This window comes from Hordeum vulgare, chromosome 5H (genome assembly GCF_904849725.1).
Source record: "Hordeum vulgare subsp. vulgare chromosome 5H, MorexV3_pseudomolecules_assembly, whole genome shotgun sequence".
Classification (NCBI taxonomy): domain Eukaryota; kingdom Viridiplantae; phylum Streptophyta; class Magnoliopsida; order Poales; family Poaceae; genus Hordeum; species Hordeum vulgare.
The window spans coordinates 144431250-144457302 of NC_058522.1; positions in this window are offsets into that span (position 1 = coordinate 144431250).

Consider the following 26053-nt stretch of genomic DNA (forward strand, 5'->3'; position numbering starts at 1 on the left):
ATGCTGACAAAGGTAAAAGCAAGGTATTGGGACTTGGCAAAGTGGCTATTTCCAAGGATAGGCATATGGACAAAGTGATGCTTGTTGAATCCCTTGGTTTTAACCTTATGTCAATCTCGATGCTTTGTGATCTTGATATGATTGTTATCTTTGGTAGATATAGATGTGTAGTCATCATGGAATCTGACAAATCCAAAGTCTTCGAAGGTGTAAGAAGAGGGGATTTGTACATAGTTGATTTCTCTACAGGTCCTCAACCAACCACTTGCTTACTAGCAAAAACCTCAGAAGGATGGCTGCGGCACCGAAGACTAGGTCATGCAGGCATGAGGAATTTGCACACGCTCGCAAAGAAGAAGCATGTCATCGGCATCGAATCAGTCAAATTCCTCAAGGGTCATCTCTGCGGTGCTTGTGAATCTGGGAAAATAACCAGATCCAAGCATCCCTCTAAAACCATCATGACCACTACACGTCCACTCGAATTGCTTCATATGGATTTATTTGGACCTACTCACTATGCCACACTAACCAATGCAGCATCTTTATATGGCTTCGTCATAGTTGATGATTATTCCAGATATACTTGGGTGCATATCATAGTGTATAAAACTGAAGTGCAGGAAATCTTCAAATGATTTTCTTCAAGGGCCTCGACGAACATTGGCATCAAGATCAAACATATCAGGAGTGATAATGGAACCGAGTTCAAAAACATTGGTCTTGATGATTATCTTGATGAACTTGGTATTACTCACGAATTGTCTGCTCCTTATACTCCTCAGCAGAATGGTGTCGTCGAAAGGAAGAACAGGACTCTGGGTGAAATGGCTAGAACCATGCTTGAAGAATATCAGACTCCTCATCGCTTTTGGCCTGAAGCAATCAACACTGCATGCCATATCATCAACAGGGTATATCTTCACAAATTCCTCAAGAAAACCTCATATGAACTCCTCACTGACAAGAAACCCAATGTAAGTTATTTCAAAGTCTTCGGTGCAAAATGCTGGATTAGAGATCCTCACCATAGCTCAAAATTTGCACCTAAGGCACATGAAGGTTTTATGCTCGGTTATGGAAAGGACTCGCACACTTACAGAGTCTTCAACAACTATCACAACAAAGTTGTTGAGACTGTAGATGTGCGGTTCGATGAAACTAATGGCTCGCAAAGAGAGCAATTGCCTTCTGATCCAGATAAGCTGTCTCCTGAAGAAGCAATAAAGCTTAAGCCTACTGAAGACATTGTCCCCACTGAGGAAATTGGTGAGGAAACGATCCCCATCGCTGATAAAAATCAAGAAGATGCTCCTGAGGAAATTGGAGCAGCACCACTTCCTCAGCCCAGACAAAATCCTCAACTAGCTCATCCGAGGATTGCAAACGAAGTAGAACTTGACAAAATCCTCAATGAAATCAACGCGCCAGGTCCTCTCACTCGCTCAAAAGCTTCACACTTAGTTAACTTTTGTGGGCACTTTTCCTTTGTATCCATCACAGAACCCTCAAAAGTTGTTGAGGCTTTTCTGGAACCGGAGTGGATCCAAGCTATGCAAGACGAACTTCTTCAATTCAAGTTGAATGACGTATGGGAGCTCGTCAAATGACCAGATCCTCGCAAGCACAACATCATCGGCACCAAGTGGATTTTCCGAAAAAAGCAAGATGAGGATGGTCAAGTGGTGAGGAACAAGGCACGACTTGTAGCCCAAGGCTACACCCAGGTTGAAGGAATAGATTTCGATGAAACTTTTGCACCTGTTGCTAGACTTGAAGCTATTGGAATACTACTTGCTTATGCTAATCATCATAACATCAGCTTATATAAAATGGATGTGAAAAGTGCATTCCTCAATGGTAAGCTTGAGGAAGAAGTATATGTTGCTCAGCCCCCAGGTTTTGAGGATCCAAAGAATCGAGACAAAGTATTCAGACTCAAAAAGGCTCTGTATGGCCTCAAGCAAGCCCCTCGGGCATGGTATGATACATTGAAGGAATTCCTCATGAATAAAGGCTTCAAACCTGGTTCACTCGATCCAACTCTTTTCAAAAAATCCTATGATAATGAGCTGTTTGTATGTCAAATATATGTCGATGATATCATATTTGATTGTACTGACAAAAGATACAGTGATGAATTTGCCTACATTATGACTGAAGAATATCCGATGTCCATGATGGGGGAGCTGAAATTCTTCTTAGGTCTTCAAATTCTTCAACAAAGCAATGGAATCTTCATATCACACGAGAAATATCTCAAGGATGTTCTGAGGAAATTCGACATGCACGAATGCAAAGGTGCCAAGACTCCAATGCCTACCAACGGCCACCTCGGCACTGATGAAAATGGTAAAGATTTTGATCAACAGGTATATCGTTCTATGATTGGCTCTTTATTGTATCTATGTGCATCTAGGCCAGATATAATGCTTACAATTTGCATGTGTGCACGTTTTCAAGCAAAACCGAAGGAATCACACCATAAGGCCGTGAAACATATTCTTCGATACTTAGCTCACACACCAACACTAGGATTATGGTATCCCAAGGGCTCCAATCTTCATCTGGTAGGGTATTCTGATTCAGACTATGCTGGTGACCGTGTGGATCGCAAGTCAACTTCTGGCACATGCCATTTCCTCGGAAGATCACTAGTTTGCTGGTCCTCAAAGAAGCAGAACTGCGTATCACTCTCCACTGCCGAAGCTGAGTACATTGCTGCTGGTTCTTGCTGTGCTCAATTGCTATGGATGAAGCAAACCCTCAAGGACTACGGCATCAACATGAAGAATCTGCCTCTCTACTGTGACAATGAGAGTGCTATCAAGATTGCATACAACCCAGTACAACACTCGAAGACCAAGGACATCCAGATTCGTCATCATTTTCTTCGGGACCATGTCCTCAAGGGCAATATCCTCATCGACCATGTGAAGACTGATGATCAACTGGCACATATATTCACTACGCCCTTGGATGAGAAAAGGTTATGCAAGTTGCGGTGTGAGCTAAATATCTTAGAGTCTTCAACTGTTTAATAAAAACATGCACACATCCTACCACTTATGCAAAGTTGATGACTTAGATGTGCAACGCATGATGAATCGATTTTCTTCAACTGATGAAGAATGTCACTCTAGATGTGAAGAAATTAACGAAGAAATTGATTCTCAGGGCCCTACGACAATTGTATGCAGCGTCTGTAATCAACATTCTTATATGGTGGCTCACGCCACCGCCCAATGTGAAATTCCTCAAGTTAATTTTCTTCAAATGATCAATTTCCTCACAATGCGTTTTTCCTCAAAACAGCTGTTCTTCATTGTGATGATTCATTACAAAAATCCTCAAAAACACTTGATGACTTTCATTTGACTAGATAGACTAGGATTTCTAGTCCTCAATAGCATTCACTTATTTCTATTTCTTCAAGCTGATGTTTCTGCTAAGTGAATGTGATCGGACCCTACTTTCCCTCTATGCTATACTCATCCAGTCTATTCAATTCTTCATATGCGTTCTACTTGAAACTTTGTTCAAAATCCTCACTGCTTCCTTGTCAGCTGATGATTTTGTAACGAAAATCCTCAAATCTTCAAAAATTGTTTCTTTAAAGACACAGTAACTGAACCCCCACTTCCCACGATCGAATAACCACGATCTCCACTATCTCCACTGCATCGTACGGGAGCTACCCGTGTCGTGCGGAGACGTAGAGGCAGGGGCTATTTGGTCCGACATTCTCGCGCCAACAGTAACTTTTGGCTATAAATATGTCCCTATCCCCCTCGGCCTCCTCTTCTTCGCCTCATCGCTCTCCTGCCACAGCACACTCCACCGAACCCTAGCGCCACCGCTGGTAGTCTCGTCGTCTGTGAGGAATAGCTTCACTGCCTCGACTTCTCCGTTGCCGGAACCACGCCGGAGTCGGACCATCTTCGTCCGCCGCCGCCGTAGACGTCCTCCGTCGCAGAGTTAGGGTGCATTGGACACTCGTACGAAGAGCCTCTCCACACGCAACTTTCTGTGTTCTTCGTGCGCACCTTCCAGGGTAAATATATCCCATATTTACAGCAAGTTAGATCTAAAATTTTACATCTTCTATGTGAAATCTGTTTTTCCTCAAGATACGATGCGCACTTGATTCCTCAAACACTACCTATCACCACAATCATTGATGAACTATGCTAAGCATCTAAGATTATCACGAGATTCCTCAATTGTGCGAATTTTCGGATCTGTACAACTCTGGAACCCAAGAACAATATGCTTAGGCAAAATCCTCAACCACTGGTTATATTCCTCGAACCGTCAAACTTTTTCATTTTCTACAAATCTGAGAACGCATATGACCTCTCCAAATTCCTCGCAACTATAATCTATTCACAGGTACACACATGTCAGCTGATGAATCTCTCGGTTCTCATCACATTAACTCATTTGCTTCGTTTTTGGAAGAAACTCTTCAAGGCTCATCAAAATCCTCAAGAGTTCAAAATGATCAGCAAAATCCTCAACTGAAGAAAATGGAGGAAGACAGAAAACACAAGGGAGGAAAGAAACTTGAGCAAAACACAGCTGCTGATATCCCTGAGGACATTTACTTGGACTATTGCACGCCTGACGAAAATGAGACAATGGCCAAGAGAAAGATACGGCTGCAGAAGATTGAACGCTGATGGGCGAAGGAACGGAAGGAGTACAGGTTTGTGACTCCCAAATATGCAAAGAAATTCGCTCGGAAGCCTCCTGGCACAAGGGCCCCACTTGAGGATCATCAAGTAGCACATCCCTGAAGCCTCATGACCATAGATGACTATCCAGATGAGAAAGAAAAGCATCTGGCCAAGCTCAAGAAGCAGGCAGAAGCTGCAGTGAGGAAATTTAATGAATCCTCAGCTGCTGCCTCAGGTGCTGCTAATTCCTCAGCTGCAGAAACCTCACGCTCAGAGATTCCTCAAATGCAGTGTGTGCCATGAAAGCCAAGGGCGCCAAAGCCTCAAGAGAAGTCTTCTCAGGCTTCTGTCACAAAACCCTCAGCACCAAAACCCTCATTACCAAAACCTTCAACACCAAAACCATCAGCGCGAAAACCCTCAGTACCAATCTCCTCAGCACCAAAATCCTCAGCTCCACCTCCAAAGCCTCAAGAGAGACCAGTACAGAAGCAAGTCGTGAAGCCTAGGACCGCCAGCTCCAGCTCCTCACTCCCAGCTGCAACCAGCTCAGAGACAAAGTCTTCAACACCTCCTGCGAAGACTTTGGTAACTGTTGAACGTGCACCTCTGCCAAGCCCGAGAAAAATCATCACAGTCCCGTCTGCATCAGAGGGAAGTGATGAATTTGATGATGAAACTCTGCAAGCCATCATCAGAAACAAGCAAGAAAGAGTAGCTCAAGCATCAGGCAGTGCCATTCCTCTGTCCATGGACCCCAAGGTCCTCCTTGACTACATCAATATCTGGTATGAGGACCCAAACACTCCAACTGATGACTTGAAGCTTCTGCCTGGCATCAGTCACATGGTGACCACGTTCATCAATGAAGCCAAGTGGAAAGAACAGCAGGCCAGGCAGGCCAAAGTTGCAAAGATCAAAAAGGAGAAATTCCTCAGGCAGAATCTCCTCAAACTGACTCCTGAGGCACTGGTGACAACACAGGCAGAGCTACAAAAATTGACTGACAAGTACGCCAAGCTGTCAGATCGCAAAAGCCTCAAGAGCAATTTCATCAAGCTGGCCACTAGTGTTGTTGATGACTACAACAAGAGAACCGCACCCCCGGCACCAACTCCTCAGCCCTTTATTGAGGAGCCAGCAGATGAATCTCCTCAGAAGGAGGAAACTCCTCAAGCTGAGGAAGTACACCAAGAGCGCCGTGTTGATGAACCGGCCATTGAAGAAATCATCATGGAAACTCCAACTGATGAAAATGCTGCCACTGATGAGACTGCTCCTGATCCAGCTACTTCATCAAAGCAGGCTGATGACTCTGTACCAGCTGGTTCCTCAATACCAGCTGAAGAAACTGTAGACAGAACACCTTCACCAAAAGCTTCAAAGGTGAAGAAGATGATTCCGTATGCATCAGACGTGAAGAAAACAAGGGCTGCTGAAAAGGAAGCCAAGAAGAGAAAAGCCTCCTCAGCAGTAGAAGAAACAAAGGCAAAGCGCCTCAAAGAAATTGAAGAAACTGCTCCTCTGGACACTGTGCCCGTGAATGTCGCTCCTTCCTATGAGATGGTCGACATTGATGACCCAGCTACAAAGGCAGATGAGGAAATGAAAGATGTCGCCCCTGAGGAACACACTGACGAGGAAATTCATATAGACGATAGTCCTCAACTTCTCATTCCTCCGACAAAAAATGTTCAAGCATCAGCTGCACCAGCTGATGAAACTGCCTCTGCCACAAAGTCAGCTGAGGAAAAACAAGCTGAAAATCCTCAAGCTGACGAACTTCAACACTCTGAGCAGACTCCTCAAGATGAGGAACAGGCTGATCCAACTCCTTCAACTGAGAAAGAAGCAGAAATTCCTCAGCCTGAAGCTTAGTTAGAGCAAGCACCATCTCCTCAGCCTGAAGTACCACCTGCTGAAATTCCTCACCCTGAGGAAAATGCTGAAGAAAATGCACCTGCCCAAGACAATGCATTCATTGTGCTTAACCCAGAGACTGCTATTTTTGTCTCCCCCCTATTCCTCAGCAAAATCTTTAGCCAGTTCAGCATCAACCATTCTCCAAGCGTCCAAAGTTTCAGAAGGAGAATTTCTTTGAAGAACGCATGTACTTCATCGGAGAGAACCCCTATGAGAATCCTCAAATGAGGCATCTGAAGTTTTGGACTAGGACTCAGATGAACTACTATGCCTTTGTGCTCTGTGGACGAAACAAGATATTCCAGCACAGGCATATTCCTCATGTTGAGCTTGAAGCAATACCGTGCCTGGAGCCAGTCCTCAGTGTACTCCATGATGCAGGTTTGCTCCCAATGTGCTCCGACATATCTGACTAGAACAGCGAGCTTATTCTTCAGTTCTATGCCACTCTTCACATATCTGGCAACCCTGAAGATATCAACACTTGGGTGTTTGACTAGATGTCACAAAACACTCACTACAAGGCTCCTGCTACTGAACTCCTCAGAGAACTGCCCGTCCCAATTCCCTCAGATGAGGCTGTGAAGCTTTATGGTGAGCGTGAGCTGCCAAATGGAATGATGGAAGTCCTCATGAAGCATTTGGCTGAAGGCAAATCTTCAAGAACAACCTTCCTCGTCCACGAGCTCAAGTATACGCCCAGGTCTGTCTACAGAATCCTCTGCAGTGTGCTTGCACCGATCAAAGGCCATGACGATGAAGAAGATGTTGTAGGCCTCATGAAGAATATCCTATTCAACATCATTCACGGTATTCCTATCAATATCCATGATTTCTTCTTGAGGACTTTGGCCGACAATGCCATGTGCCCCTTTGATCACAAGATATATGCCCCGTGGATCATGAGATTCATCAGGACAAGGACAGGCATCAACTTTCACGCTGAATGTCAAAACCATGTTGGTTATATGCCTCCTATCCGGGTCAACAAGAAGACTTTCGAGCCCCTTGATGGCCAGTTCAGAGAGCCAGAAGCTTATTCTTCATGGGACGATACTGAGACTCGTCCAGCAAGCCCCGTTCCTCCTCGCGTGCTGAATACCAGAGAGCTCCTCCTCAGTCTTCACCAGAAGGTGGATCGCAGCCACAAATGGGTCAAACGCCAGTTTGGTGCCATTGTGAAAACCCTCACTGAAACACAGAACTCTGTGAAGATTAACCATCACCATCTGCATGAGGTTTTTGATCGCACCTGGGCTACACTTGCACATCTGAAGACACAGACTGAGCTTGAAGAAATGGACTCTGAGCGAGACTTTGACTGGTCGTGGCCTCCCAAGAAGAAGTTCAGGCCCATTCCAGTCCCAGACCTTGAAGACAACACCTTTTCTTCATTCCGCACTGCTGAATCTGATGAAGAACAACTTGACACTGCTACCGGCCCAAGGAAGAACACTACTCCCAAGAAGCATCACGACTCTTCCTCAACCGCCAAGAAATGAAGTCTTCACGGGCGTTAGTCCTCAGTTTGTCCGTTTTTGTCACTTGATGACAAAGGGGGAGAAACTCGTGAGTTAGTCTTCAAGCGGGATATTTTTGGGGCTTATAAACTATATTTAAGTTACAAACTCTTGGCTCTTCTGCAGTTTTTATGTAATGAGTTGTAACTTAAGCCCGATGGTACTCTTACGCTTTTGAACATTTTTCTTCGCATGCTTATTACTCAAGTTTTAATGCACGCATGATGGAATTCGTCAGATACCATTTGTCATCATGCATCTTCATTTTCTTCATATGATATGTTACATGTATGCATGATTTACAAAACTCAGGGGGAGATCTCCATGATATAAATCATCAATGTGCATTTGCTGTGAAAAGCAAAATCCTCAAGATATGCACATCTTCACGGGGAGTCTCTCTGAATCTTGTCTTCAAATTCCTCAAATGAGTATTTACACTTCATATTTCTGATCCCTGTTGAAGACTTAACCTAATTGTCATCAACCACCAAAAAGGGGGAGATTGTAAGTGCATCTAGTGCCCCTTAGTGATTTTGGTGGTTTGAAGACTTATAGGTTAAGTATTTAATGTGTTTGTGAGTGTACACAGGATCTATAAGTCATTGAGGAGTTTGAGATATTTGAAGAATATCGACCCCTAAAAATATATGTCTTCAGTTGAAGAAATTGGTCTGAAGCTGAAGAAATGAATCGCGAGGAATCTACGATGAAATTGATATTCCTCATGAAGATACTGATATTGAGAAGTCCGGTGGTTCCTGAAGAAAATCATTTTGAAGAATTTGAAGCATGAAGATTTACACTTTCTGTTTTACTTTCTTCGCATTTGAGTAATAGGAACACCGTACTGTTAAAGGGGGTCGAAGTTACACTATGGAATGAATTTCCTCACGATGCTCAACCCAAGCCTAATCCTACGAAAAGCCTCAAGTGAGGAATATGAGTGACATGAGGACTCTCAGAGTTGAGGGTTCTGACCGTTTCGATAACCACGCCAAGTCACTGGTCTTATCCACTCCAACGGTCATATTATTTAAGGGCATTAGTGTCAAATCATATCGGGATGCTCCCATGCTATAAATAGCCACCCCCCACAACCACTAGCTGGTTGGCTGCTCCGTTAGAAACTGACACTTGTCATAAGAGCAACCCAAATTCCTCAGAGCCTTCGAGAGTAATTCATCAGTGAGGAAATACACCATCCACCGAAACCACAAACCAAACCTAGTGATTGAGCATCACTGAAGAAGTTGTTCCGGTGTGGGACTGAAGCCTTTTACCTTTGAGGACTGTGCATCCTCCAGACGGTTAGGCGTCATGGTCTAGAGCATTCCAGCAGTTAATTGTGGATCGTCGAGTGGCCAAGTTTGTGAGGGTTTGGAAGTCTGCCCTGAAGACTTACCACGAGTGTTGGGCGAGGACTGTGTGTCCTTAGCTCAAGGAGAATACGGTAGGGACTGTGTGTCCCGGGACTGGGTGTCCTTTGGTTTCAATAGCAAGCCGCTCCAAACCAGATGTACGACTGTCACAGCAGTTGCAACTGGGTCATCAACGACTGTCTTCACTGAGAAACGGGTTCTAGTTCCTCAAGTCTTTACTTTCCCTGTATTATGTGTTGATGACTTTCACTGTGACTGTTTGAAGAATTTGCTGAAGTCTTTCTCTGAAATTCCTCAACCCCCAATTCTTCACATTAGTTAATCCCCATCTATATTTTGCGTGCCTGCTCACTCTGCAATCTGTTTTCACATTCTTCACTCTGAAATACTGCGGTTGTGAACGTTTGCACGTCTAATCCTTTACTGTTTCCGCTCTAAGTTAGTCATGAGTGAGGAATTTCCTCAAAAGGAATTTTCTCAGTGATGAATTTCTAAAATTCTCCTATTCACCCCCCCTCTAGTCGATATAACGCACTTTAAAAATGCTGCATTGGATTAAAGAAGCCCGATGGAAAGATCTTCTCTAACTTGCACAACAACTCCGGTGCAAACTCCTCCATGTCTTCTACGACGTCAGGCGTCAATTCTTTTACACAAAGAACACGGAAGAAATAGCTCAGCTCCGCTAGTAGTAGCCATTCATCCTCAGGAATAAAGCCACGTAACTTCACTGGCATTACCCGCTCTAGCCATATGTGCCAATCATGACTCTTGAGACCAAAGCTTACTAATTTTTCAAGACTCGCTCCCCTCTTTAGATTCGCTACATACCCATCGCGGAACATAAAGTGCATTTTGACCCACAAGATAATTTCCCTCATAGCTGGCCTTCCAGGATTGAACCAGGCCTTTGGCTTCGACAACTTCTGCTTTCCTTTGCCTTCTCGAATGTTTTGTAACGGTCTATGTCATAGTATCTGTTGATCGACTCTAGCCTTAGTATTATCCTTTGTCTTACCATCTAGGTCAAACAATGTACCAAAAATAGCCTCTCCGAATATTATTTTCAGTGTGCATCATGTCGATATTGTGTAGAAGAAGGAGGTCTTTGAAGTAAGGCAGATCCCAGAAGCATGTCTTGTGAGTCCAGGCGTGTTTTGAATTATCCCCCTTGAAATACCCCGGACGCTCTGGATCAGGCTCGTGCGCGTTTAACTGATCCAGGATCTGTTGGCCTGTCAACGCAGGTTGTGCCAAGTTTTTGACAACTTTACCTTTGGTAAAGTTCTTCTTGTCTTTTCTGAACTAATGGTCAGGATCCAGGAACTGTCTATGCAAGTCAAAGCAAGAATACTTCCAACCCTCCTGCAACCAATGAAACTAAAGAGCTGCCTTGCATTGGGGGCACGGGAACCTTCCATGCACAAACCATCTAGAGAATAGTGCATACGCCGGCAAGTCATGCATAGAGTACATGTACCACACATGCATTTTGAAGTTTTGTTTTCTAGCGGCATTGTATGTCTTGACCCCATTATCCCAAGCTTCTTCCAATTCATCCTTAAGCGACTGCAGTTACACATTCATATTCTTCGCCGGATAATTGCGTGCTGGGATTATCAACGTCAGAGATATGTTCTTTCTTTGCATAATCTGTCCGGGGGGGGGGGGAGATTGAGTGGAATGACAAATACAGGCCAACAACTATATTTGGTTGCCGTCATGCCAAAGGGATTAAAACGATCTGTGGCAATGCAGACTCGAGGATTCCTTGGATCTGCCGCTTTATCCTGATGCAATCCATCGAAATGTTTCCACGCTACCCCATCCGATGTGTGTACCACCATCTTATTCCCATCCGCATCTAGTTCGGTTCTTTTGCCCAATTTGTGCCATGTCATCTGTCTGGCTGTCTCTTCGACCCTGAAAAGACGTTGAAGTCTTGGTACGATTGGAATATACCAAAGAACACTAACTGCGATTTTGGTCTGCCTCTTCTCACCCATACCGTTGTATACCACAAGATACCTGCAAGACTCGCAATTGGGACAATAGTCCAAGTGAGCATACTCCTTCCTAAATAAGACACATCATTTCTCACATGCATCTATCTTCTCATAGGGCATCTTAAGCACACGAAGTATTTTGTCCGAGTGGTACAGGTTTGCAGGCTTGACATGGCCTTTGGGTAGGAAGCGTCCAAATAGTGTCATCATCGCGTCGTAGCATTCTCTTCCCAAGTTGAACTGAGCCTTCAGAGCCATTACTTGTGCAACTGCATCCAGCTGACAGAGCTAAGTGTGCTCATGGAGAGGACGTTTTGAAGTCTCCAACATTTCATAAAAGGCCTTTGCACATTCCTCCATCTCATCTCCCGAATCCCGAGCATCATCAAAGTCTTGAACCATGTCTTCGATCCTGGTACCATGCTCGTCGGTGCGATGACGGACCACCTCAACTCTTGTGAGTTGTATAGACTCACCATGAAATGTCCACACCGTATAATTAGGCTTAAAACCCCTCCTCTGCAGGTGTTTAATCATTACAGCCTCTATCGTCTTATTATAGTTGTCGCATCCAGGAAGGGGCAATAGTTTCTTACCTGGCCATTTGCGAATGCGGCTTTCACAAATTCCTTTGTTTTTACAAACCATTCTTTCATCATGTCTTTCTGACTAGGGTGACCGGTATACATCCACGCACGATCGCTCATCTTGCCTAGCTACTAAATACAGAAGAAATATATTTATATATAATTTAGCATTTATATTCATCGGTTAATCAGGTTTGCCATTTTTATTACGTTCAGGCAACCTACACACTAATAGGTAAAGATAGGTCCTAATCCCACCCGATTATGTGTAGATTGGGTTCATTTTCCCATCCACTACTCATGATCCAACACAAAATTTCGGTAGCACCTCCCCGTTGTTCTCCTGATACACATCTCCACAATAAACGGAGAGGATGTGCATCCGGAGAACAACAGGGAGGCACTCATGAAATTCCGCATCGGATCCAGAGCACAGCATACGGGAAAATGAACCCAATCTACACATACTCGGGCTGTCCATGGATAATGTTGGACAATTCGAAAGGATGGCGGTTATAAAGATGCGACCCTTTCGAACGGGAGACGCATACTAGTCACGCATACTGATAAATTAATTTAATTACCTAAATCTAGAAAGTTTCATCCGGAAACCGAGCCACAGTAAATGAAGGGGCGAGGAGGAGATGAAATTTGTACTAACCCACGAATGCAGGGGCGGAGCTCGTACAACGCACGGGGAGGTCTTCGCATAGCAGACCTCACAGCGACGAGACAACTATCACATGTAAATCCACCCGATCAACACAAATATTCTAATTATGTCTAATTATGTCATTTTTTAGGAAAACAACCTAAGAAGATAATATTCATGAGCTAACCAAGGTTTTTAGCTTATTAGGTCATTTTGGAGGATAATTAGCTAAACAAGCTAAAAAAATAAGGAGGAGAGAAGAAGAAGAAGAAGGAGGGCTCCTTCTCCTCCTTCTCCTTCTTCTTCACTTCTTCTTCTTTTCATTTTTCCTCTTTCTTCTCCTCTTCTCCTCTTCTTCTTCTTCTTCTTCTTCCTCTTATATCTATTTCTATTTTTCTTTATCCTCTTCTCCTACTTATTCTTTTTTTCTCTTCTTCTCCTTCTTATTTTTTTCTTCTTCTCATCTTCCTCTACTTTCTATTAAGCTAACTAACTAGTGGCAAATGGTCTTTATATGAAAAGGTAAGAATATAGGGCTCATCAACCGGTACACCGACTACTACAACAACTACAATAATTCAACAACAACTACTACAACTACTACAATAACAACAACAACTACAACAACTATAATAACAAGAACAACTACTACAACAACAATAAAAAAATCAATTTTTTAGTTATAATCTAATTCCAAAAAACAAACTACCAAACAATAAAAAATCAATTTTCCCGTGCGGGAGAGGGGGGTGGGGGCTCACCGGGAGGGTCGGCTGTGGCGTCGTGGGTGGCGGGGTTAGGGGTGGCGGGAGTGGCAGGGCGGCGCCGGGGGCGCCAGGGGCGGCGACGCGACGGTGGTGGCTCAAGTGGGCATCGGGGAGAGGTGGGGCAGCTGCGCCATGGGGCTGTGGGGCACCGGGGCGGCGACGAGGGCGGTGGGGAGGCGGCAGCGGGGCTGTGAGGCACCAGGGCGGCGCCGGGGGCGATAGGGGTGGCGGCGCGACAGGGGTGGTGGCGGTGGGCGTCGGGGAGAGGAGTGGGAGAGAGAGAGATGGGTGGGGTGTGGAGCCGTTACACAGTGGATGAGAGAGAGAGGGGCGGGGTGGAGCCGTTACACATGGAATTAGCTCTTTGCCGTCTGCCGGCGGACGGAAAGAGTCTAGACTCTTTGACGTCTGCATCGAGAGTCTTTGCCGTCCGCTAGCAGACGGCAAAGAAGGGACTCCAGTTTGACCTTACGTCCCCGCGGTCAGGTGGGCCCCACCTATATATTTGCCGTCTACTGTGCGACTCTTTGCCGTCTGCGGGTTAATACAGGTGCTGGCCACTTAATCTAAGACACTTAATCTAAGACTTTGAAGCAAAGGAGTTTGGTTTAGCTGTGGCTAAGGTGGCTTTTTCCTATCTGTCAGAAGGTGTTCGACAGTGTTTTAGGGGGTTGCACCCCACCATTGGTGTTGAGACTTAACAGGTTTGGTTTTGGTGGTAAATCATGGAGTTCCACCAAATTTGAGCTCCAAAGGACAAGTTTAGCTTTGCAAACTTGAAAACACTCCAATATGACCAGATATGTTCCTTCCAAAGGGAGTGTGGGCAAACTAAGTCCCACAAATCCCATTTTTGGTGTGGAACCCTCATTTGAGGTATGAGGCACTCGTGCAAAGTTTTAGCCTCATTGGACAAACTTTGCTATGTAGAGTTGCTCTAATTTGATTCTGGACACACAAGGTTTTTGGGTTATTTGGTGTCCTTATCCACCTTTGATCAGGGTGAAACTTTATGTGGACACCAAACAAGGCTTAGGGATACTACTAGAATTTTCTAGGAATTTATTGAAAATATTTCCTTTGGAAAAATTTCAAAATGCCAAAACAGACAGAAATATCGTTTATAGTTTTAATCAATAAATATAATATAAAATGGGGTTTAAAACCCTATGTATGGAAAATATATCTCCTGTTGATCATCTCCAAATTTAATCAGATTTTTCCAAGGCAGAAAAGTATTTTCCCATGTTGGAATACCAATTATGGCCTCAGAAATGGACAGGTTATCTAATTAGAAAAATAATCACGAAAATAATTATTTTTATGGTTTTGAAATATAAAGATAGGTAAAAATCAGATTACCAAATGTGAGTAGAAGCACTGCTTGCTATCAAGGACATGTAGTGCAACTCGAGGTGGTTTTACTTTGGTCAGCAAAGGTTTTTGGAAATCAGTATAATACCAAAGGAATTTAGGGTTTTAAAACCTCACATGATCAAGCATACAAGCATTCAATGTCAATCATGGCACTCACAACATTAGTTTTGAAAAAGTTTTAACAAGCTCAGAATTTTACAACACAGACAGGTGTTAGCAAAAACACTGTCTGACAGACCTATCCCCCTTACAAGAATCTCGTCCCCGAGATTCCTAAGATAGGTGCTAAAAATGTCTGGAAACTCAGATTGGAGATAGTCTTCACACTCCGAGGTAGCTTCGGCTTCGGTGTGGTTGTTCCATTTAACCTTGAAGTACTTGATGGTGCGGCTTCGGGTGCATCGCTCTGCTTCATCCAGAATGCGGATTGGCCTCTCGCGGTAGGTGAGATCAGACTGAAGGTCAATGGCCCGGTGATCAATGTCCTTGTAAGGATCGGAACGACTTGGCGTTTGGAGACACTTCCGGAGCTGTGACACGTGGAAAATGTTGTGCACACTAGAAAGTTCCGGAGGTAACTCCAACTGATAAGCAAACTCTCCACACCTTGTCGTGATCTTAAATGGCCCAATGAACCTTGGAGCTAGTTTCCCCTTAAAGCGGAAACGCTTGGTTCCCTTGAGAGGTGTGACACGGAGGTACACCAGATCTCCTGGAATGAACTCCACATTCCTGCGGCGAGAGTCCGCATAACTCTTTTGTCGCGACTTGGCTGCTTTCAGATTTTCTTGGACTAGTTGCACCTTCTCTTCTGGCCAATGCAGAACTTCTGGACCAAAAATTAGCCCGTCTCCAGTTTCTGACCAGTTGAGCGGGGTGCACCATTTCTGTTCGTACATCACTTCGAACGGGGCCATCTGGAGACTAGACTGGTAGCTGTTGTTGTATGAAAACTCAGCGAACGACAGACAGTCTTCCCATTTTGCTCCGTGCGCTAGGACGCATGCGCGGAGCATATCTTCGAGTATCTGATTCACCCTTTCCGTCTGTCCTCCCGTCTGCGGGTGGAAGGCGGTGCTGAAAGAGAGCTTGGTACCGAGGGCTTCCTGATGTTTTCTCCAAAACCTTGAGGTGAACGGCGTGCCTCGGTCAGATACAATCTCCTTGGGAACTCTATGAAGGCTTACTATGCGCTCGATATAGAGACTAGCCAACTTGTTCCCGTCATAAGTGGTGTTGACAGGGATGAAGGCCACTTTGGTCAAATGGTCGACAACAACTCATATCGAGTTATGGCCCTTGCTAGACCTTGGTAGGCCGGTAATGAAATCCATCCCTACCTTGTCCCGCTTCCATTCCGGCATGTGGAAAGGTTGTAGCAGTCCTGCGGGTCGCTGACGCTCAACCTTAACTTGCTGACACACAACGCACTTTGCCACATACGACGCGATTTCCCTCTTCATGTCCTGCCATCAGAATCTTTCTCAGAGATTTTGATACATCTTGGTACCACCGGGGTGAATGGAGTAGGGTGTATCATGAGCTTCCCGTAGGATGAGTTCCTTGAGTTCAGCCTTGTTGGGTAGGCATAAATGTTTCCCAAACCACACCACTCCTTGATCATCCTCCAAGAATCCTGGGGCCTTGCCTTCTGGAATCTTCTTCTTGATACCGTTGATGCTCTTGTGACCCTTCTGGGCTCTCTTGATGTCGTCTTCTATCGTTTGCTTGACTTCAAGGTTATCTAGGAATCCTGGTTCCACCAGTTCCAATCACAAATTCTCCAATTCTTCATATAAGGCGGGCTTCCCTTCCTTAAGCATGACATTTAAGGTGTTGGTCTTCCGACTCAAGGCATTAGCCACTACATTTGCCTTACCGGTGTGATATTGAATGTTGAGGTCGTAGTCTTTGATTAACTCCAACCATCTCCATTGCCTCATATTCAATTCCCTTTGGGTGAAGATATTCTTCAGACTCTTGTGGTTTGTGTATATTTCACATCGCTTCCCTAGAAGGTAATTTCGCCATGTCTTCAGGGCATGCACTACTGCTGCCAACTCGAGATCATGGGTGGCATAATTTTCCTCATGCGGGCGCAGTTGCCATGACATCCTGTCATCCTGCATTAGAACCCCACCTAGCCCGGTCCTTGAGGCATCACAATATATCATCAACTCCTTGTTGATATCTGGAGTGGCCAATACCGGGGCACTGGTTAACCTCTTCTTCAACTCTTGGAAGCTTGCCTCACACTTCGGCGTCCAATCGAACTTCTTGCCTTTCTTCAAGAGCTGAGTCATAGGTCGCGCAATGCGGAAGAATCCTTCTACGAACTTGCAGTAATATCCTGCGAGTTCGAGGAAACTCCTGACTTCCTTAACGTCGATTGGCAATTCCCAGTTGGTTACCGTGGTAATCTTAGAGGGATCAACTGTCAATCCACTTGTTGTCATGGTATGACCTAGGAATCCAACTTCGTTCAGCCAAAATTGGCATTTGCTGAACTTAGCATACAGTTGGTGCTCTTGAAGCTTCTCCAATACTAGCCTCAAGTGTTGCTCATGCTCGTCTTCAGACTTGGAAAAGATTAATATGTCATCAATGAATACGACGACAAACTTGTCCAGGTATTCCATGAAGACCTTATTCATGAGGTACATGAAGTAAGCTGGGGCATTCGTCAATCCAAAGGACATGACAGTGCATTCGTACAGACCGTACTGGGTCACGAATGTCGTCTTCGGAATGTCTTCGGGTCGAATCTTTAGTTGGTAATATCCAGATCGGAAGTCGATCTTGGAGAATACCTTTTCTCCATTCAGCTGGTCGAACAAGTCTTCAATATTGGGGAGTGGATACTTGTTCTTGATCGTGACCTCATTGAGAGAACGGTAATCGACGCAAAGTCGGATTGTCCCATCCTTCTTGGACACGAAAAGAACAGGTGATCCCCAAGGTGACACACTTAGACGTATAAACCCTTTCCTGAGTTACTCATAAAGTTGCTTCCTCAAGTCCGCTAGCTCTTCGGATCCCATCCTGTAAGTCTTCTTGCAAATAGGCCTTGATCCTGGCAAGTTCAATGATGAACTCGATGTCTCGGTCAGGAGGCATCCCTGGTACCTCATCAGGAAAGCCGTCCGGGTATTCACAGACTATGGGCACTCGGTCAAATCCTTCCTCTGATAGGTTGTTAACTCGTGGCACTCGAGTGGGTACTGGCTCAGAGACATACTTGACTATGACCCCTTGGTCACTTGTCATGGTAATGGCTCTGTTAGCACATTCCAAAATACTCTGATGCTTGGCCAACCAGTCCACACCGAGAATTACTTCTAGGCGTTGCGACTTAAGCACAATGAGATCTGCTGAGAAGATCGTCCCATTGAGATCTATCCGGACCTTCCTACACCTAGGTTGGTCCTCAAAACTGCTCCCGGGGTTTGAATGGCCATATGCCCACGAAGCAAGGTAGGTTCTAGACCACACTTTTCCGCAAACTTTACATAACAAAGGAATGCAAAGCACCACAATCAAACCGTACTGTTGCTGGGGTAGAGTTGACGAGGAACGTACCCAGAATGCAGTCCGGGTCTTCCTGTGCCTCTTCTGCGGAAATATGATTAATCCGCTGCTTGCCATGATACCGCTGATTGCGGGGAGCCTGGTTCCTGCCTGTTGCTCCTTGGCATGGATTTGGCGCATTGGGGCACGGAGCATCGGGTTTCTTGTGGGGGCAGTGCCTCGAATAGTGCCCTCGTTGTCCACACCCGAAACAGGTAACTTGCGCTGGAAGGTTGGTCTTGCCTCCACCGTTGTTTGGCGGCGTGCTTGCTGGCTTGATGCTGACTTGCTGAGGTTGGTAATTCTGGCGAAACATTGGATGCTTGTACTGCTGCTGCTCATAGTTGGGTCTTGCCGGGGCTGACTGCCAAGGTCGTGGTTTCGAGCTAATCGGTCCTCCACTGCCCATTAGCTTGCGCTTACGGGTGTCGTGCATTGCATGACGCTTGTCTTCCAAGATAAGGGCCTTATTAACCAGGTCACTAAAGGTCCGACATTCACAAACAACCAACTGACATTGGAGTGACTGCTGCAGTCCTTCCATAAAGCGCTCCACTTTGGCAGCCTTAGTGCTGACGTCGTCAGGTACATATCTTGATAGGAGGTTGAACTTCTGCAAATACTCCTTGACTGATCCACTGCCTTGCCTTGAGGCTCGGAATTCCCGCTTCTTAATGGTCATCATTCCCGGAGGAAAGTAAGCGGCGCAGAATCCATCCTTGAACACGGCCCAAGTGATGACTTCCCCGGCTCGCATGATCTGAAATTCATCGCACCAGGCTCTGGTTGTGCCTCCGAGATAGTGGGTTGCATAAAGGTCTTTCTCGTTGTCGTCTGTGCACTTGACCAGCGCGAGAAGGTCTTCAATAGTGCGGATCCAGTTATCGGCATCCAAGGGCTCAGTCGTGTCCGTGAATATGGGCGGTGTAGTCTGCATAAACTCAGAGAGAGTTGAGCGACCGTTGCCATTCCCGTTCTGTGGCGGGTGGTTTACCAAGGTTTGGGCCAGCTGCCGGATAGCGGCATTGTTGGCTTGACGCTCCTCCAGAAGAGCTTGAAGGAACTTAGCCATGGTCAAGCTTTCAGGGGGAGGCGGTGGCGGTGGAACATCATCTTGCTGCCCATGGTGATCTCCAGCTTGAGCTTCCCCTCCGGTTCCCTGCTTCTGTCCTGAAGAGGCAGAGCCGGGGTTGCTGAAAGTGCTATTGCGAGTTGCATTCACCATCCTATCAGGGGAGTAGACAGGTCAATTTTTGCCGAACTTGTTGCACTCAAAAGGGATGACGTTCTAGTAAAGAGGGGGTCTGGTGTTGTGCTAGTCTGCAAGGTTTTTATGACAAAGGTTTTAAAAAGAACTACTGGACTAATGTAAAACAAGTGATGTAGTCGCTCACAAACTGCTTACGGTAGAATGCGACTTGCATCCAATAGGTCCACACAACATCCGGGTCATAAAATCTTGATACAAGAACTCCTACGTTCAGTACATCCTACGCTGCTAAGCGATCGACTGCGCGGTCTGATAAGTCGGCTCTCTGGGATCTTCGTCTTCATATTCATCTTCATCTTCATTAGTGCTTGCCTTCCTCGAGGGAGTAGGGAAAGGAAGCAGACCATCACGACGTCTCTTGGTTGGTGAGGTAGCGAAGAGCTCGGTGTACTCTTCTGCGGTTCAACGACGACTCTGAAGAGGAACAGCCTGAAGCGGGGGTATTCCTCCTCGGAGAGCAAAGCCAGGTGATATTACGGGTGCTCCTTCTTTCTTCACCTTGCGGTTCTTCATCTTCTCCATATGAAGTAGGTCCTTAACTTGGTGCAGCTCTTGGCGGATCCTAGTTGACTCCTTGATCAAAAGATGTGTCAAGGTGTGTGAGGGGAGGCCGAAGTAGGTCTAAAACCTTAATGGCATCCCGTCCTCGGATGAGGGGTTGAGTGTCCAACTCCCGTCTACCTTATCCTTAACAAAAGGTAGGTGATGAGTAGCTGGCTCGTCCTCCATCTCAGGAAGGATGTCGGGGAGTCACACGAGTGCCTCTCGTGCTGTTGCCGCCACAGCCAACATCAGATCCTCCATCTGTGGCCCTTCAAAGAACCAGCTAGTTGGGGAGTCGTTAGCCTTCACTATCACGTCCATGTGATACTCCTTGGTGTCGACGTTGACCCAGTGTTCGTGGTAGAGAAAGACGGGCGTGCGACGCACTTGATAATTCTCGAGGCTATCACTCAAAGGCAGAGGAAAGCCTGTTTCCAGAAGCATCTCGGGTACGGCGGCCATCTACAAGGTGTAGAGGAGCGGGTTAGAAATATTTAGTGGGTGCGGTTCTCGGGTCATTCTATGTGCACTAATTGTTTCGGCTATCGCCCATGCTACCTCAGGCTTCCTATAGTCAGGATGGCTCTTATACCAGCTCTGTGGGGACCCCGACTTACTAGTCGAGAATCGTCGTGCTCAGTGATCCCAGAGATCAATGCTCATCGAACACAAATACTGAATAAAGAGTCTTACATCCAAGTACCAATTATTACATCACGTGACCGAAGGGTCAAGTTCACAAGACAGGGCCTAAGGCCAAATCACACGAGTACACTAATAGCGGAAAACAAAGGGGCTAAGCGGGTGCGCATGCCATCAAGCCTACACCGACATGCTTTCTTACTCGGAAGCGTCCTAGTTCGCAGGGGTGTCTCCGAAGACGTACTCATCTCCAAATTCAGGTCCTTCCATGTCTGGTCAATAACATAACCAGTGGGAAGCCAATGAGTACTTTGAATGTACTCGCAAACAGCCCATGATATAATCAACGGAAGTGAAGGATAACAATATCATGCATCTCTAGTATAACTCAACTGGGTGGAATGATCATGAATATGCATCAAGTTAAAGAATTACTCTTGAAGAACAGGTTACAGATATCGACATATCTGTCGAGGGCTGAACCATCCGGGTTCACCCTATATGCCAAGTCACCAAACTTGGTCATATTATTGCTATCATAGCAACACCTTTCTCATAGCCATACACACACACGCTCACGTACACTTGGTTTATGCGGAAATATCAGGACGTAGTTTAAGCAGGATTACCCAACTATCCTTGACCTTGGACACGGCTATTCGAATAGTTTACACTCTGCAGAGGTAGAACGATGGACCCACGAGATCCGCGAAACTTCCGTGTCATCCACGACTCGCGGTATATCACATACCCGAGGTAAGTACTCCGATCAATGCCTTTCCCCTGACGATACTAGACAAAGAGATCTACTCGATTGGTACCCAGCCCACATGTTGTACGTCTTACGAGCACCAACTCTGGATAGTACCAACCATGCAGGGACAAACGGTGTGACTGGAACTCATAAAAATGGCATAGTCGTCCTACCCGGCACGACCCCATCACGAGAGTGACCACAGATCACTCCCACCACTAGTAATGTGGCTCTTTGCTAGCACCGACCAGAGTAATTAACATAGCCACGTCCCATAAGGGGTAACGTGGTCGTACTAGTAAGGTTGGGACGGTCGACGCATCATAAATCTAATCCCATTTCCGAAACCTTACTCACACAAATACCGGGTGCATCACTTCACCAGAAGTGACCACCTAACTCATCATCACCCTCGGGCATTAGGGCAACCGACGGAGTTTTCATAAACTCTTGCTTTATGACAACATCATGCTCATGATAGTACTGCTGCTATCTTTACTTGTCAACATGGTATTAGCATGACCCTCAAGGGGTAGAGTCAAGTTCAATGCAAATGCTCCGGAGGAGCCTTCGGTAAAATCATATGAAATGATTATCGACACTTATGATCATATGCAACGTGAATACTTGCTATTCTATCATGAAAAGTAACATATGCTCAGTCATGGTCAAATGGTTGCTTGCCTTGGTCAGCTAAGTATCCGGGGTCTTCGTGGTCTTCAGCTCCGATTCCCTCGTCACACGGATTTTCTATCGTCGATAAAACAATAAATAAGAAATAGCTCACACAGAAACAGTCCACAAAGTCATTTTAAAATGTTCTCTATTTCTGATAAATCTAAGATATCATTTCAAAAATATTTTCCTTACTTTTCTTTGAAGGAATATTTTTTTAAACAACCAAGCAGAAGCAAATCTATTCCATTTCAGTCCTTTTTTTAATATAAAATAGAACTATTGCTGGATAAATTCACCTAAGCATATCATTAAATACTATACATTTTTAGAAGAATAACAGTCGAAGAATTATATTTTTTACACTGGTTAAAAGTTTTTATAAAAATCTTAGAAACCAGGGTTTAAAATAAAAAGAAAAACATGTTGACTCCGGCCTCGCTCGGCCCACAGCTGGGCTGGCCCAGGGCCAACCGACAGGCTGCCCAAGCGCGCGCGCCGTCAGGTTTGAACCTGACGCCCGGGGTGACTCCATGACAACAGACCTTCCCCTACAAAGGCACCAGAAGAATGCTGCTAGCACTCCCCGACAACGAAACTAGAAGAATGTTGTTGACGGCCCACCAGCGCGTGGGATCGCAGCAGTTTTCGAGGGTAGAGTATTCGACCCAAATTTGTTGGTTCGCCACGAGATGAGAGAATACTCTCGAGTATTAGCAGCTGAATTTATCAGATTCAACCACACCTGAAAGATTAGTATCTGCAAGCAAAGAGTCAGCAGCAAAGTAGTAAGATAACAACGGTGTCAGAAACGATCTGTTGACGGCACACTATTCCTAACGATTGTATCAATGGCGCCAGAAGTTGCCCGTTGACGGAATTGTCTCTTCCCGTCAACGACCAGCGAATCAAAATTGTAGCAGGTAGCAGCAGTGTAACGAGTAACACAAGTGGCAAGGAACAACAATAGTAACAGCAGTAGCAAGTAGCAACAGTAGCAAGCGACAGTAGTAACAACAGTAGCAAGTAGCAACAATAGTAACAGCAGCAGAGCAAAGCAAGTAACAGCAGCAGCAAGTAAAACTAGCAGCAACAGTAGTAACAGCAGTAACTGCAGTAACAGCAACAGTGGGACAAACTCGTAGGCAATGGGTCGGTGATTCATTTGGATGATATTCATAGTGCAACAGTTATAACACGGAGAGATATGTGGCTAGCTCCCGTTCGTCAATGTGATGTAGGCATGCTTAGGGAAAATAACTTGCCTGACACCTATTGTCCATCCCTCCCATGGCAGCGGGGTCCAAAAGGATACTATAGGATATTAAGGTTCTCCTTTATATAAAGAACCGGAACAACGCATTAGCACTTGCTGAACACATGAACTCCTCAAACTATGATCATCACCGGGAGTGGTTCCGGTTATTGTCACTCCGGGGTTGCCGGGTCATAACACATAGTAGGTAACTACAACTTGCAAAATCAGATCTAAAACACACATATATTGGTGACAACATAATAATTTCAAATCTGAAATCATGGCACTCGGGACCTAGTGACAAGCATTAAGCATGGCAAACTAGTAGCAACATCAATCTCAGAACATAGAGGATACTAGGGATCAATCCCCGTCAAAACTAACTCGATTACATGATAGATCTCATCCTACTCATCACCGCCCAGCGAGCCTACGAATAGATTACTCACGAACGATGAAGAGCTTCATGTAATTGGAGAGGGAAGAAGGTTGATGATGACGATGGCGACGATTTCCCCTCTCCGGAGCCCAAAACGGACCCCAGATCTATCCTCCAGATGAAGAACAGGATGTGGCGGCGCCTCCGTATCGCAAACGCGACGAAATATTTTCTTCTGATTTTTTTCTAGGCGAAAGTGAATTTATAAAGCTGAGATTGGGGGCGGCAGAGCCATGTGGGCCCCACAAGCTTGGTTGCCGCGGCCGGGGGGTGGCCGCGGCAACAGGGCTTGTGGCCCACCTCCTCTGGTGGATCTTTGCGCAGGTATTTTTCATATTTTCCAGAAAAATTCTTCGTACATTTTCAGGACGTTCCGAGAACTTTCATTTGTGCACAAAAACAACACCATGGAAATTCTGCTGAATACAGCGTCAGTCCGGGTTAGTTCCATTCAAATCATGCAAATTAGAGTCCAAAACAAGGGCAAAAGAGTTTGGAAAGTAGATATGACGGAGACGTATCAAACTCCCCCAAGCTTAAAACCTCGCTTGTCCTCAAGCAACTCAGTTGACAAACTGAGAGAGAAAGAAAAAAAACTTTGACAAACTATGTTTGATCTTGTTGTTGCAACTATGTCTAACTCATAACCAGAATTTTAGCAAGATCACAAGTTAACCACATAACCAAGTGACACAAAGGTCTCACGGTAAACTAATATCAATGGCATAATCAGCTCGCGAGCAAATAATAATGAGTTTCAGATAACAACAATTCAATCAAAACAAGCATGAAGCAATATGAATAGGTGGTATCTCGCTAGATCTTTCTGAGATCGCAAAACATAAATGCAGAGCACTTTCAAAGATCAAGGGCTGACTAAACATTGTAATTCATAGCAACGAAGATCCAGTCATAGTCATACTCAATATCAATCAAAAGCAAAGCATAAAAATGACAGAGGTGCTCTCTATTTGGTACTTATATAGGAGGAGGATGACTCAACAGGAAAATAAATAGACAGTCCCTTCGCAGAGGGAAGCATTGATTTGCAGAGGTGCCAGAGCTCAAGCTTTGAAAACAGAGATAATAATCTTGGGTGGCATGCTTTCATTGTCAACGCAATGACCAAGAGTTCTCAATATCTTGCACACTACTTATGTTTTCGATTTAAGCATGGAACTGGGCATTCCAATTACCGGCCCGTTTCTCGTGAATGACAGTGAATAAACACATGTCGAGGATAACACGCCTGGCATGGAAGATACCAATAGCCCCCTGTCACCACATGAGCGGTTCGGGCATGCAAAACAGATTATTTCTTGAAGGTTTAGGGAGTGGCACATGCAAATTTACTTGGAACGGCAGGTAAGTACCGCAACTAGGTAGGTATGGTGGACTCTCATGGAAAAACTTTTGGGTTTATGGAAGTGGATGCACAAGCAGTATTCCGCTTAGTACAAGTGAAGGCTAGCAAAAGACTGGGAAGCGACAACGGTCATCAATATGCAATGAGTTTGACTAACATGGAATGCAAGCACGAACAGGATATAAATCACCATGAACACGAACATCATAGATGCTATGTTGATTTTTTTTCAACTACATGCATGAACATGCGCCAAGTCAAGCCACTTGAAACATTCAAAGGAGAATACCATCCTATCATACTACATCATAGTCATCTCAAAATCTATGTTGGTATTCAAGACAAACCATTATAAGCTACTAGCTAAATAAGCATGGCATCAGAAACTATGATCTCTAAGTTGTCATTGCAAACATGGTTCTCTCACCACAAAGCTGAATCTAGGACGACAAGCTAGTCATATTTACAAAAACAAAATAGATAGAGTTCATACCAGCTTTTCCATTCTCAGTCACTTCATCATATATCATCATTATTGCCTTTCACTTGCACGATCAAACGATGTGAACAATAATAAGCGTGCTCATGCAATTGACTAAGCTGAATCTGCAGGCAAACACAAAGGAGAAGACAAAGTAATATGGAT